This window comes from Platalea leucorodia (assembly GCF_965183815.1).
Source record: "Platalea leucorodia genome assembly, chromosome: 1".
NCBI lineage: Eukaryota > Metazoa > Chordata > Aves > Pelecaniformes > Threskiornithidae > Platalea > Platalea leucorodia.
In genome coordinates this window covers 56208887-56223700 of record NC_138823.1, presented here as the reverse complement: position 1 = coordinate 56223700, position 14814 = coordinate 56208887, and the positions used below count along the sequence as shown (strand labels likewise).

Sequence of the window (14814 nt, the reverse complement as noted above, 5' to 3'; positions counted from 1 at the left end):
CTGTCCACACTAGGAGTTTAATTCCACTATCTCTATGTACTGTAAGTAACACGACTCTCTTGAAAGGGCCTAATTAATATAAACAAGGTCCTCTGCAGAATAAAGCACTGCTTAGAATAAAGGATCAAGGATTAGGCTTTAGCACAGCAGCTACATGCATTTTAAATAAAAACATTTTACAACTGAATTTCTTTTTTTCTCTTTCCTTTTACAGCATCATCATCATACATTTCACAGCCCAACAGCAAGACAGCGGACCAGGAAAACAGCCACTAAAGTAAAAGAACTAGAAAACACCGAGGATGCTAGATAACTTAAAGAGTTCTTTGTGTTCTTTATAAACTGATGTTAGTTCTATAAAATTGACTACCAATACGTAAAAAAAAAAAAATATAGAAAATTACCATTTCACATCACATTGTTTGCTTTGTACATACAGAAACATTGATTTATTTTCTTCTTCTTTATGTGTGTTAACAGCCATACTGGGTCAAACCAGAGGTCCATACAACCCATTATTTTTCCTGCAACAGTACTAGTAGCAGATGTTTACAAAAAAGTATGAAGAATAGAGCAAATAGAGAATGAATCTTTCCCCAGCACACCCTCTTAGCTTCTAGCAATCAATGGCTTTCCTGAGCAATCTCTTCCTCAGCCAGAGACTGCACACAGCCATTGTGTTCAATAATGAATTTGTCTAGCCCATTTTTGAACCCATTTATAATTTTGGCTTCACAGCATCTTGAGGCAATGAGCTCCACGATGTAATTATGTGCTGTGTGAAAAATATTTCCTTTTGTTCACTTTAAACCTGCTGCTTAATAGCTTTGTTGGGTGCTCCTGATTTCCTATATTATAAGGAATAATGAATAATTGTTGTTAGCATTGCAGAAGTAACACTGATCTCTGGCACAGCTCAGAATATCCTAAAGGGGTACTACAGCAGCCAGGAATGAGTGATATTCCACTACCCTGGAAACAAGGTAGAGACTTGGTACTGGAGCTGATAAAGTGGCTCTGTGACACTTTAAGGATTTCCTTACTCATTGAATCTCTACATGGTTTATTATGCCAGCCTTACAGAAGCTGTGTACAGCAGTGTTACACAGAGCATAAAAGCTGGAGCTGAAGTATGAACGGGTGAATGAGCAAAACTACAAACTAAAAATGCAGAGGTTTACTGTAGCTATTTGTCCAACTTGACCAGAGACATCAAGGACAAATAGTAATAGGCGCAGATAAAAATCAAGACTAAGTGAACAAAAGCTCAGCTGATATCACAGCCTAACACAGCAGACGATGTTCTGAAATACTCTTCAAGCAAACAACACAACAAGGCATTCTGGCAATGAGTAATGGTTGACAGAACTTGGAAGAACAATACTGGTATCACAAAAGACTGAAGAACGGCAGTCTTTCTCAAGATTAAAGAGCGTATGTCTCAACTTGACAGTTGTGCTTAGATTCAGAGGATCCTGGAAGGACATGAAAATCTAAAAAGAGCTTTGTACTACAAGCTTTTCCCTATCTATTTTATTCACCTAATTTCTCTCCTAACTATTCCTGTGTGGTTGGAGGTGGCTGCTCTTACTGTTCTTTCCTGAGCAGAGGGTACAGGATCTGACCTACCTTTTTAACATCTGTTATGTCATACTGCAATGTTGTTGCTTTCTCATCATTCTTGGTAAGGAAAAGCACAGAGATTGCTCACATTTAGGTATTTACTGTAAACAATCTGAACGGTAATATTTTCTCACGTCAAAACCCTAAGCTCTGTGATACAGCTAAGTATTGAAGCATCAAAGACGAAGTATTCCTGTTGCTTTCTCCCAGACTAATGACACTACCAGGCATTCTATTCAATAGAAGGGAATCCTGTCGCTGTTTGGGTAGGACGGAGACGAAAATCTACAATTGCACTAAAAAGAGCTTGTACCCCCTTTCCTGCAGGCTACCTTTGTTAGCAGAAGGCAGCCACAGCTATGTCTGCTTCAGAACAGCCCCAGCCTGTGCATCAAGGAAGGTCCTCGCTTCTTTTGTCTCCCTTTGGTGTGTGGTGTAAGAGTGGAGATAGCCTGTCTCTCAGAGACTCAGACCTCTCTCTTGTAGTTACAAGAGCTTCTTTTCTGTTGTATATTAAGAGCAGTTATTATTGCACAGGCAAGCACCTTAAAGCTAGACGGGTAATAACTGAGCTCAGCTGGTAGATGCATATTAACCTTACATAAAGACATGCTACCTATTTTTTCCGCAGACCAAAGCAGAACATTGACAGTCATGAATCTTTTTAAGATCTTAAGGGGAAGAAACTGCACTGTTTTGGTGGACAGATATTCAAGCTTCATCACCATTACATGAATATGTCCAAACTATTGTGTCTGACGCCCCTGGTGTTGCTTCCATTTAAGTAAATGGTAAAATGTAAGCCAGGAAAGAATGTATATTAAAAGCAACTTTAAAACAGTTTCTTACATCCCTTTAAAACCAACTGGACTTAAACACATGCTTAAGGTCTTTCCTACCTTGGACTCCAAATCATGCTGTAAAGCTAAAACTTTCAGCTCTTGTGTGTGGGTTTGTGGCGAGTGACTCCGGTCTGCTGTTTCTGTCTTGTGAATAAGTGTCAATATTATGAATTTTCATCAGTCCTGAACTGAGCTGCAAACCCAGTAACTCCAATAATTTTATATGGTTGCTGCTGCCATCATGTCATTTCTGAAATACTGACTCTCACGGACAGTATTTCGCAAGTCCCCGAAGCCAGCCTGCTTTTCCTTCTGCCCACCTCCCGCGCTGCATTGTTTCCACGGGTACTTCACTCTCCCATCAGCTTTGGCTTGGGGGCCAACTTTAGCCCATAGTTGCCCTGCTCATCTTTGTCTCTGCCTGTATCTTCTCATGGCTGTTTGGCAGGCTATGTCCTCTTCACCTCTCAGATGACTTGCTGGGGACCCAGAGCTACCTAACTGCTAATTAATAAGATTGCAGACAACTGTGGCTGCCCAACTACGGCCCGCCAGATCTTCAGTGGACTTAGCATTTCCCACAGAATCTTTTGGGCCCATCCAATCAGCATGGTGTAACAAAAAAATCATTCCTGCTAGAAAATGCTGATCATCTGTTCCACTGTCAGGACAATTACTAAAGCACTACAGGAAACGTGTAAGAAGTCTTGTATTCCAGTTATAAAACTTCTTAAAAGACACACTGAGCCACAGACTACATAAGAATGCAAATTTTCATTTCCTGAAAAATTTATAATAGCTATTTTAACTTATTTAAAACAAATGCATTATAGAAAATAATGCATATTTTAGGTATGCTGTGGATAAACTACTGCTAAATGAAAACTCCTAATAGCTAAATTATGCTAATTTGATTTGAAAAGTGTTCCTCTCACTTTACAAACAGCCAATAACAATGCTCCGGTCATGAAACCAGCAACGGACTAAAATGCCTAATTATTTGTAGTGAATAAATACAATCCATAGAAAACACATAGGGTGTATATATAATTAATAAAGAATAGATTATAACTGCATTTAACATCATTTGCATAATTTAAAATGGAATAACTACATGATTGATTTTTTATGTCTTTTTAAAGGGCACTAATAAAATATGAAGGAGGTAAGGAGGCTTATATGAGTAGGAAGTAATGAATAATATCTTGAACATTAAAGCACAATATATTATTCTGTGCACATAAATTGGACCAATTCATTTTTGCAGGTGCAATGGGAAAAGAATGGTACATCAGCAGTTTTCAAAAGTAAATAATATGTTAACTGAAGAAGGGATTATGGATTCTGATCAAATATTCAATGTCTTATTTGAATAATTAATAAGTCAGTCTGGTGCAAACATGCAGCATATAGCCTGCAATGTTTCAAACCTTTTTCTTTCTTTCAAATCATACTTGTCACTAGCATTTAGAAAGTTTAACCTATCACCTTATTGCTGCGAGCATTAAAGCCATTCTTGCAGATTTCCCTCTGGAAACTCACATTATGAGTGAAATTAAGTTCAGTGGCCTCATTTAGTTTCCTACCGTGGTGTTCAATAGCCCATAATGATGCACAGATTGGCTAAATCTGAAACTAAACCCTAATTTCAAAAGGTACAGAGGGAGCACAGATTTGATACTAGCAAAAGCATAGTAGCAAGATCACTCAGCAAAAATTACTTGCCTAACAGACAACCAGAGAAAAATATATTCTGTGAAGTCTGCTTAGTACAGTTTGACTGTTTCTCAACCTGTGGCTGCCGAAGGGGAGGAAGACAAGACAGGCTCAGAATAATGGTGCAACAGATTTCACATGCTAAAATAGTAGAGTGATGTGTGAGTGTTAGTTATTAAAAGAATAAGCATATTCCTCTGTGTACATCCAAAGACGAGGAAGCAGTAAGAGGGAAAAGGTTAATTCTTCCCATTAAAATTATATAACCCCTGTGTTAATTACTTGGACTTATCAGATGTGGATACTGGATTTCCAAAGACCTGCTCAGTGCCAAGTTGACAACAACCAGTGAAACCTGGAAGCTGTTTCTTTTATTGCTCCAATTTGACATTGCACATGCCCACAAATCTTTCCAGAATAAATTCAGAAAGATTTTGCAATGCCTTCAGAGAATAAAAGATCCTAATGATGGAGTCATAGGTCAGGAAAAAGGGGAGCAAAATTAAAACAAGTTTTGAAAGAATGCTATGGCAGCTGGACCCAAGATGGGAAAAAAGCCACAACTTTCTAAAGCAGGTTGAAACTTTATTGCCACGGGATAAAGAAGGACAAGAGGCACATCGACAAAACTGCATGCAACAGCTAAAATGGTTCCATTTCAAATATTTAAGTAGCCTCACTCATTAAGGGTCAGGAATAACATCAGAGGTGCTTATCATGCTTTACATTACTTCTTGATATTCAGTCCAGCTATGCTGAAATATGAAATGAATGTCTGCTAACTATCTGAACATGGAAAAGACTCCCAAGGCATCTTCAGGAAGATGAGAATTGACAGGTTACTGCCCATTTTTTATTGCCAATAGATTTTGTATTCATTCATATGTTTGCTACCACATACATCAGGACTACAAGACTCACTAGAGGCAGAGAACGATTAAAACGGCTGCCAGAGCTCCTCCATAAGAACAACCTGCATTCAGTTTATCTGTCCAATTGATCAGCTTCAGCATTTATGTCTCATGACTTTTGAGTGGACCAACACTTTTCTGAGTGGATCAATACCACCAGTCTCTGTTTTAACTGCTTAGAGGGATACAACGGTCATGAAAGATGCACTTAAATATTACCAGGCTTTCCTTAGGACACAGTCTAAACTTTACTTTATAGACAAGACCGAGTCTGGTAGACTCACGTGGAGAAAAACATTGGGCTGAATTAGGCATCCTTGTTCTTGTTAGGCATCCTTGCTGCCCGAGATCATACACAGTTCAGACTGTTCAGGCTACTAAGAAGAAGAAAACAGGAGGTTCACACCCAAGTAAATCACAGACTGATCAGTACCAAAAATAGCCGTTGCACAGCATGAGTAAACACCTCCCTACACCCCACTGAGAGTAATCCTAAGGGTATTGGAAGCATTCTAGTCTATACACCTCTGCAATTTTATTACTCAAACAGATAAAATCCCAAAGCCTTTCTAATGAAGCCACGACCTGCCTAAATCTATAATCTGTGGGAAGAATAAATTCTAATTAAACCTCCTTAAACAAAAACAAATTAGAAAGCTGTTTCTGCATATACATGCACTTTTATTTAAATGGAGGAGAGGGCATTTAGGAAGAGTGGGAGAAGGAAACAGTGAGATTTAGAAAGTCCTGGGACACCTTGATCACCGGACAGTTAGCCACACTGCAGCAGAGGGCAGTGTCATGTGAATGATGATATTGCACTGTGAAAACACTTCTCATACATTTGAAATCTGTTAAGAACAGAAATTCACAGCTATTAAGGATAGGTTCAGAACTGCATAAAACTGGCTGACACACCAACAGACATTCAGCAAACTAAGTGTCTCTCCTCTGAACCGAAAAAACCCCAAACAAACTCCTATTAACTGTCATCCAGCTAAAATTGTTGACAACTTGTTATTGCTGATCAACAACTGGAAGTCACCCATTCTGCTATGAGCCTTATTAAAGGATTAAAGGAATATTGCATACACTGGGAAGCTGTGTCACTAATGACATAGGCTATTCACTAGTAAATGTAGTTCCTGGTTTGGGATGACTTTATTTCAACAATTTGGTATTGATCTCGAGTACCTTAGGATTTCCAAACCAAAACATGCTTTGTGGACATGGTAGCTGCTCATTTTCACTGTTGCTTTTGACCTCCCTAGATATGATCTCCCCAGTGCCAAGGCTTCCAGTGTCCAAGAGTTTGGGATAAACCCCAGCAGGAACAAGTTACCTAAAATTCATGGAAGGCTGCTGCAGATCCCATGGCAATCTGAAGAAACTGGGTTTTTCTGAACACAGCCCTTTGATAAACGAGAAATACCTGTCTCACATAAAGGACCTTTATATCACCATTAGTTGTGGTTATCCTTCTTTGTGCATGTGAGAGAACACTTACATTGCCTATAATCAGACCACTGCAACTTTCCAGTATAAAAGATTAAAGATTCGACTGGGCATTCAGGTGAGCCACACCTAAACAGATGAAACTTCACAAAAAATAATAGCAACGATCTCTACAGATGAATATTTCCAACAATCATCCACACCGGTTTCATAGGACAGATTTCCACTATTTTACTTCTGCTTCTATTTCTGTTATGTTTACAATCTCTAATGAGTTTTCTCATTATTACAAAAATAGAGAGAGAGACAAATAGTTACCTTCTCTCAGTTCTGGAGGATGCAGATGTTGTCCTTCGTGTACTTACACTGTGGACTAATACCCCCATTCCCACCCAATGTTCCAGAGCCTTTCTGCTTTCTTTGTAATTTGTGTCTTGTGGGATAGAAAATAACCTGCACTGATTGTGGTATTGACTGTCTCAGCAGGTGCTGCAGAATATCAAATAAAATCAGACAAAAAGGCACGATAAAAATGTACAGGTTGGAGGTGAGACAGGCCAGTTGCAGTCACAAGGAACACATGCAGAAAAAGCAGCACCAGCTGGGTCCTGCCAGTAGCTGTATCAATATAACATCAACAAAATACTTGTTTTTCCTGCTATTTTCAAGATAGGGCCCCAGAAGCAGAGGACTTAGAAGTGTCATGTGGCAGCAAATTTGTCTTCCAGCTGGGACCAGAGAGAAAGAAAAGCTGCAAGTGGAGGACTGGGTTGGAGTGACAAGATTCTGATCTGTTATGTCTTTGCATGACAGCAGAGAATGGAAACTATATCAGACTTCTGTCCTACATCAGACATTTATGCAACAGTGGTCTGGAGAAAACAAAACATTAAGCAGGCACCTATGGGGTAAACTTCCTCCATGAAAAATTTCCTGCTTGCCTGCAATACTTTCTGCCCCCAAAAACAAGGATCTGTATTTCTGCTGGTTTTAGAGAGGTTTTTTCCTATTTTGTTTCTTAAAACCATTTTCTATTTACCCCAGATATTTCACTGGCCAGTAGTACGCTGTGTGAAAAACTTTGGTTTTATTGACCATCAGCACATCTACCTGAATATCTTCTGGAGTTTCATTTCAATTAATATATTGCTATGAAGATAGGATTTCTTTCATACCCCCAATTAGTCTAAACACTCACCTCCAAATCCTCTTCGAATTATCCATTTTTTTATGGTCACCTTTGACCACAATCCCCCAAGGTATAACTGAACAGTGACCATGACCAGATAACCTATTTTAAAATACTTCTACCAATCTATAATAGGTGCTAAGAAGTGCTAAAGCGAAATGAATTGTTTAACATACATTAGATAATATATTTCATGTTCTTGACCTTGATAGGCCCTCTGAGTCTGTATCCTCATAGGTATCCATCTATTTAACTGTGGTGATTTAGAGATTAATACAGTTACATTGGTGCAACCCCTGAGTGGAGGCCATGCAGCATAAAAAGGGCACAATCAGTATAGTTTATCTTGACAGTACATAACTTCACTGTATCAGGAATAGTATTGGTTTAATGGTATTAGTATAAAATTTCCTGATTGAAACAGTTAACTGCCACAAAACCTTGAGAAAGGATGTGTGTGAGAGGAGGGGAGGAGAGGGAAGATGAGAGAGACAGTGGAAGGAAAAGCCTTAAAGTTAAAGCTACATGGAGGAACCTTTTTTTAAACCCTGTTATTGACACAGTCCTGTTAGTGACATAAGTGAGGCTGATCCGAGCAGGATACCCTTTGCAAATCCTGGCTTTTCAAAATAACCCCTGGTTTTGAGATAATGGAAGCTCAGAACTCCCTGTCATGTAACATGATGTGAAATTGATTTTGCAAGGCTTTATCTACACAAAGTTGCACTGGTTTAATTAAAGGTGTGTTTTTAAATCAATTCTGTTAAACCAGTCCAAGCTCCTGTGTGGACACTCTGAAATCGATCTGAAACTGTCTTATGTCAACTAACCTTAATATGGCAAAGAACCAATTTACACTGAACAGGCACCAATTTTTGCTGATCCAAAAATAGGGTTAAAAATAAAACTTATTTATAAGATTTTGGTGAATTTCTCTGTTTCTGCCCTAGCTACACCAAGCTACACTGGCCTCCAGTAGCCTAGTCCATCTGTTTACGAAGGAGATGAACTCGCTTCTTTGCATCTATGTGTTTACGGCCTTTTGACAGACACACATCCTTGTGAAAGGATACAGTGTAAAGCACTGTGGAACAAGGGAGTCTAAAACCAAAAAGTGGCAGGTGTAAGGAGAAAGAAGTGATGAACTGCAGCGACCACTTTCACCCTCCTTTTCTATTTATTTTGTTTCTGTAATGCAGAAAGGAGATAAGCAATAAGCCTCCTTCATGATCAGTAAAAGCTCTCTCACACTGTAGAACTGGGGAGCAGTGAAATAACCCACAATTAGCGTAGGGGTGCATGTGAAATCAGGCCACTGTTCTCCTGTCAGTCTAACATTGCTGGAACCAAGCCAAAATCTCTCCTTTCTTAAGGGTCTGGCAGGGGATAGAAAGGATTTTAAAGATTTACTGCAGACTAGCTGTGTGGAAACTTCCCTGAGTTTAAGGATTTCTGTGCAATCCCTTCCAATCATTCACACTCCACTAGGCCGCAAATGAAGGTCTGCATTTGAGTCCACAGCTTACAGAAACGTATCCATGTTATTTCCACACCTGAGAAACACATGGGAAAAATGGGCAGTGAACTTGTTACCGATGTGCCGCTAAGGACACGTCTGTATTCGCTCTCATGCTACAAGCACAGCTAGGCACAAAATCAGAAGCTGCACCACTACATCCAAAAGCCAGGGACTGATCCTGCTCCAGGGAACAGGAGCCTTCGCACATCCCATCGCAGGAACCAGGGCCAGGCTGTGGGATGTTTCCCTGCTGATATTCAACCAAAGCCTTTTCAGTGATGAGGGCCAAAGTATCTCAGCTCCTCCCAGAAGGAAAACAAAACGGCGCAATCCTGCAAAGTACAGTGTTCCCCCAAGCCCCTGTATATTGGGAGCTAAAGATACTCAGTATCTCAAGTGGGTAATACTAATGCAGAGTTGAGCAGCGAGTGACTAAGTACCAGCCTGCCATTGTTTAAAGATAATTTTTCAATCTCTATCCTTTGTGTCAGTTACGCTGCTCCAAAAACTCGTGCATGAAGCCAACAGGACTTAAAAACTACACAGAGGTGCATAGATTGTGAACTATAGCCCTAATTGTTGAGAATAATGGCCCTAATTATTAAGTTTTATTTTAAAGCACTTAAAACTATGCATGGCAGCAAGTGCTCTGTATCCTTGCACTCCTCTGAAGTGCTGCTAACAGGTAATGTGCTACTTTACTTTCTGTTCAGTTCAACAGATTTATTTTCAGAGTGAATCCTGTGTGAACTTCTCCTGAATCAAACTTTTTCCCTGGTGAGACTATATAATCCTGCTGTCTTGTTAGAGCAAAAATCATCTATGAGACTTCATTCAAAACAAATCCCCTGCCAAACTATTTCTTCCTTTTCATTTGGACAGCTATCCTTCTGATAATTTATAAGGAAAAAATTCTTTTGTTGTGTAGTTCAACGTTGTAAAGGGGACAGTATCAGTCTGACAGCAGCGTAAACAGATTCACAACCTTAGCCGTGCTAGAATATATTGGCAAGTTTTTCATTGCATCTGGAGGAAAAACAGCAATACTGCAGTAGTTCAATGGAAAAAACCCTCAAAGATATGGCTAGTTACGGTTCATTCTGATTATAAACAATTTCCATACGTAAAGAGGACTTTTTCAGATGCAGATGCAGTATTTTAAGTCCCCCTTCCCTGCCACTATTAAAACCTGAACCCTAATGTATTGCATCTACTGGCATTAGTCATGACTACACCTACTGTCTGTAATGGGATGCCATTCATCAGCTTGGTAAGCTCAAAATTAAGTGATTTTCCTGGAAACTGTTTCTTAGCAGCATCATTTGATCCACTGTAGTTAAAAAGCCATGTCATTTGTTGCATTATAAATTCCATTTTAGTCTTCTTTTTTTTATAAATTAATTGTAGCTTTCCTCTAGGCTTAATGCTGATATAAAAGGTTTTGGCTGATGAGCAAATCTTTTCCAAAGACAAGAATTTTCTATTCTATCATTTTTAAATAACAGTGGCATAAAAAAACTCACGGGAACAAACTTGCTTAAGTCAGCTGCACAAATGAATGTTGACAAGTGATTAGCTCCTTCTGGGAATGAATTGTTTTCTACATTTTGGGGGAAAAAATGTCATCAGTGACTTTGGAAGTGGCCTGAAGCATGGGCTTTGGAAGTCTAATACTACAAATACCAGTTTAAACAATTACATATTTAAGCAATTGTTATAACATGGAGTTGGCATGACAAAGCGCAAACTTCAAAAAACCACTCTCTCTTCTAAAATGCAAGCAGTATGCACACTTGTAAAAACTCAGCAAGGTACTTGTAATTGCATGAGTCATCCTGAAGGACCTGCAACAGTGAATACATTAGTTCCTACGTTTCATAGAATCACAGAATCATAGAATCGTTTAGGTTGGAAAAGACCTTTAAGGTCATCAAGTCCAACCATTAACCTAGCACTGCCAACTCCACCAATACCATGTCCCTAAGCACCACATCTACACCTCTTTTAAATACCTCTAGGGATGGAGACTCAACCACTTCCCTGGGCAGCCTGGTCCAATGCCTGACTACCCTTTCGGTGAAGAAATTTTTCCTAATATCCAACCTAAACTTCCCCTGGCGCAGCTTGAGGCCATGTCCTCTCGTCCTATCACTTGTTACTAGGGAGAAGAGACCAACCCCCACCTCGCTACAGCCTCCTTTCAGGTAGCTGTAGAAATCAATAAGGTCTCCCCTCAGCCTCCTCTTCTCCAGGCTAAACAACCCCAGCTCCCTCAGCCGCTCCTCACAGGACTTGTTCTCCAGACCCTTCACCAGCTTTGTTGCCCTTCTCTGGACATGCTCCAGCACCTCAATGTCCTTCTTATAGTGAGGGACCCAAAACTGAACACTGGATTCAAGGTGCGGCCTCACCAGTTCCGAGTACAAGGGGACGATCACTTCCCTCATCCTGCTGGCCACACTATTTCTGATGCAAGCCAGGATGTTATTGGCCTTCTTGGCCACCTGAGCACACTGCTGCCTCATGTTCCGCTGGCTGTTGACCAACATCGCTAGGTCCTTTTCTGCCAGGCAGCTCTCCAGCCACTCCTCCCCAGGCCTGTAGCGTTGCATGGGGTTGTTGTCGCCCAAGTGCAGGACCCGACACTGAGCCTTGTTGAACCTCATACAATTAGCCTCGGCCCATCGATCCAGCCTGTCCAGATCCCTCTGTAGAGCCTTCCTGCCCTCCAGCAGATCAATACTTCCACCCAACTTGGTGTCATCTGCAACCTTACTGAGGGTGTACTCAATCCCCTTGTCCAAATGGTTGAGAAAGATATTAAACAGAACTCGTCCCAGTACTGAGCCCCGGGAAACACCACTTGTGACTGGCCACCAACTGGATTTAACTCCCTTCACCATAACTCTTTGGGCCCGGCCATCCAGACAGTTTTTTACCCAGCAAAGAGTACACTCGTCCAAGCCATGAGCAGCCAGTTTCTCCAGGAGAAGGCTGTGGGAAACAGTGTCAAAGGCTTTACTAAAGCTTTTACTAAAGCCTAGGTAGACAACATCCACAGCCTTTCACTCATCCACTAAGTGGGTCAACTTGTCATTGAAGGAGATCAGGTTAGTCAAGTAGGACCTGCCTTTCATAAACCCATGCTGGCTGGGCCTGATGCCCTGGTTGTCCCATACATGCTGCGTGATGGTACTCAAGATGATCTGCTCCATAACCTTCCCTGGCACCAAGGTCAGACTGACAGGCCTGTAGTTCCCTGGATCCTCCTTCCAGCCCTTCTTGTAGATGGGCATCACATTTGCTAACCTCCAGTCAACTGGGACCTCCCCGGTTAGCCAGGACTGCCAATAGATGATGGAAAGTGGCTTGGTGAGCACTTCCACCAGCTCCCTCAGTACCGTTGGGTGGATCCCATTCAGACACATAGACTTAGACTTGTCTGTGTCTAAAACTTAATCATGGTATATTGAGCCTCTAGGGAAGTGCACACTTGTGTATGCCCAAAAGAGAAATTGTTGCTTGCCATACAGGATGGAAGTAATTTAAATGACTTTTTCTGGCTGTTCTCCTCCCTTCTCTTTCTATCAGATGAAAGAATGAGAAGGGATCTTTTTTTTGCTGGCTTCTACTTTGAGAAGAGAGAGTTCAAATTGAATCTGTATCATTCTGCTTCTCACTGGCTATGTCAGAGTCACATCACAGTAAGACCCATTTTCACCTGTTCCTCTCATTTCTCACATTCTAGTTTCCAAGGAAAGGAAATTTAGGACTGTGTACTGGGTTGGTGATGCAGTGCAATTTGGACATGTCCCTCAACTGAACAAATGGATGGGACAGGTTCCTCAACTAGACAAATATACACTACCTGTCACGGTTTAACCCCAGCCAGCAACTAAGCACCACACAGCCACTCACTCACTCCCCCCCAGTGCGATGGGGGAGAGAATTGGAAGGATAAAAGTGGGAAAACTCGTGGGTTGAGATAAAGACAGTTTAATAGGTAAAGCAAAAGCTGCACATGCAAGCGAAGCAAAACAAGGAATTCACTCCCTACTTCCCATCGGCAGGCAGGTGTTGGGCAATCTCCAGGAAAGCAGCGCTCCATCATGCGTAATGGTTACTTGGGAAGACAAACGCCATCATTCCAAATGTGCCCCCCTTCCTTCTTCTTCCCCCAGCTTTATGTGCTGAGCATGATGCCATATGGTCTGGAATAGCCCTTTGGTCAGTTGGGGTCAGCTGCCCCAGCTGTGTCCCCTCCCAACTTTGTGTGCACCCCCAGCCTACTCACTGGTGGGGTGGGGTGAGAAGCAGAAAAGGCCCTGACTCTGTGTAAGCACTGCTCAGCAATAACAAAAACATCCCTGCATTATCAACACTGTTTCCAGCACAAATCCAAAACATAGCCCCATACTACCTACTATGAAAAAAATTAACTCTATCCCAGCCAAAACTAGCACACTACCACATACAAAGGCAGACACAGGCTCTGTCAGGTGTAGCCTGCTCCTGGAAATGGGGTGAGGGGTGGGCTGTTGGTAATCATTATTTGCTTCCTAGACCACACAACAGGGAACTTTTTTTTTTTTTTAATATAATCACATCATCTTGGATCATAGTCCATATAATGTATTAAAAGTTAACAGAGTATTTCAGAGGTGACAGCTTCAAGTCTGCCTACAGATCAGACACCACAAGTTCTTATGCAGTACATCTTCCTACCTGATCAATCAAAAATTATCTCATGAATTCTCTTACACTCCTATGACAATTTTGACAATTTATAGTCCAACCCTGTGGATCAGTCTTATGTATTTTTCCTCTGTGAAGTAATACATTTATGCTACTTGTTTTTTGGGTTCAAATCCACTGAATTGTAATCTTGTGAGAAACTACTCACTGTGGACATCTTATCAACCCACATTAGTGTGTTCCTGTATGTGAGAATCATTCACAAGAATAAACTCCTTAAAATCTGAGTTAAAAGGCAGAGAAAAGTGGACAAACGACATTAATTTTTATACCCGAACAATGAAAATATTGGACCTAAGCAGATTTTAAAATGTCTCAAATCCTCCCTCACATTAGACAAGAAACCCAGGTTGATAAGCCTTTCTTCATTCAAATATATGATTTGGATGAGGAGTGGTGCACTCTTGAGACTCCTCAGCAAAATTAAGCTTTTGAAGCCAGGCATAATATTACCCTTAATTTTGAGCATGAGAGCAAGTTCTGCTTGTTTTTCACTTTTTTCACTTAGCAAACTGACTCATCTCACAAGGAAGACAGGATCTGCAGTGCAATGTGCTGCGTTCCTATAGTATTTGCCAGGATGTAGTGGTCATGATATTTAAAACTAAGATGATAACAGGGAGGAACAGGTCACTCTAGTGTGAAATGAAGAAACAGAAGTTGAATTAAAAAAAAAGGAAAAAAGAGAGACTATAAGTTCATATGAAAAATAACGAGGATCAGAGATAGCCTCCAGCTAGTGGGAAACGGTTCAGGCATCACAGAATAAATTTTATAGCCCTACGGGCCTCTCTGAAGATTTGT

At 40.8% G+C, this 14814-nt stretch overlaps 1 protein-coding gene across 3 annotated transcripts in view; it reads right to left on the bottom strand.

Moving 5' to 3' along the window:
* The window catches only part of PTPRM (protein tyrosine phosphatase receptor type M), a 490843-nt gene that overhangs the window by 78204 nt on the left and 397825 nt on the right, over positions 1-14814 (bottom strand). The gene's annotated exons all lie outside the window — the stretch shown is intronic.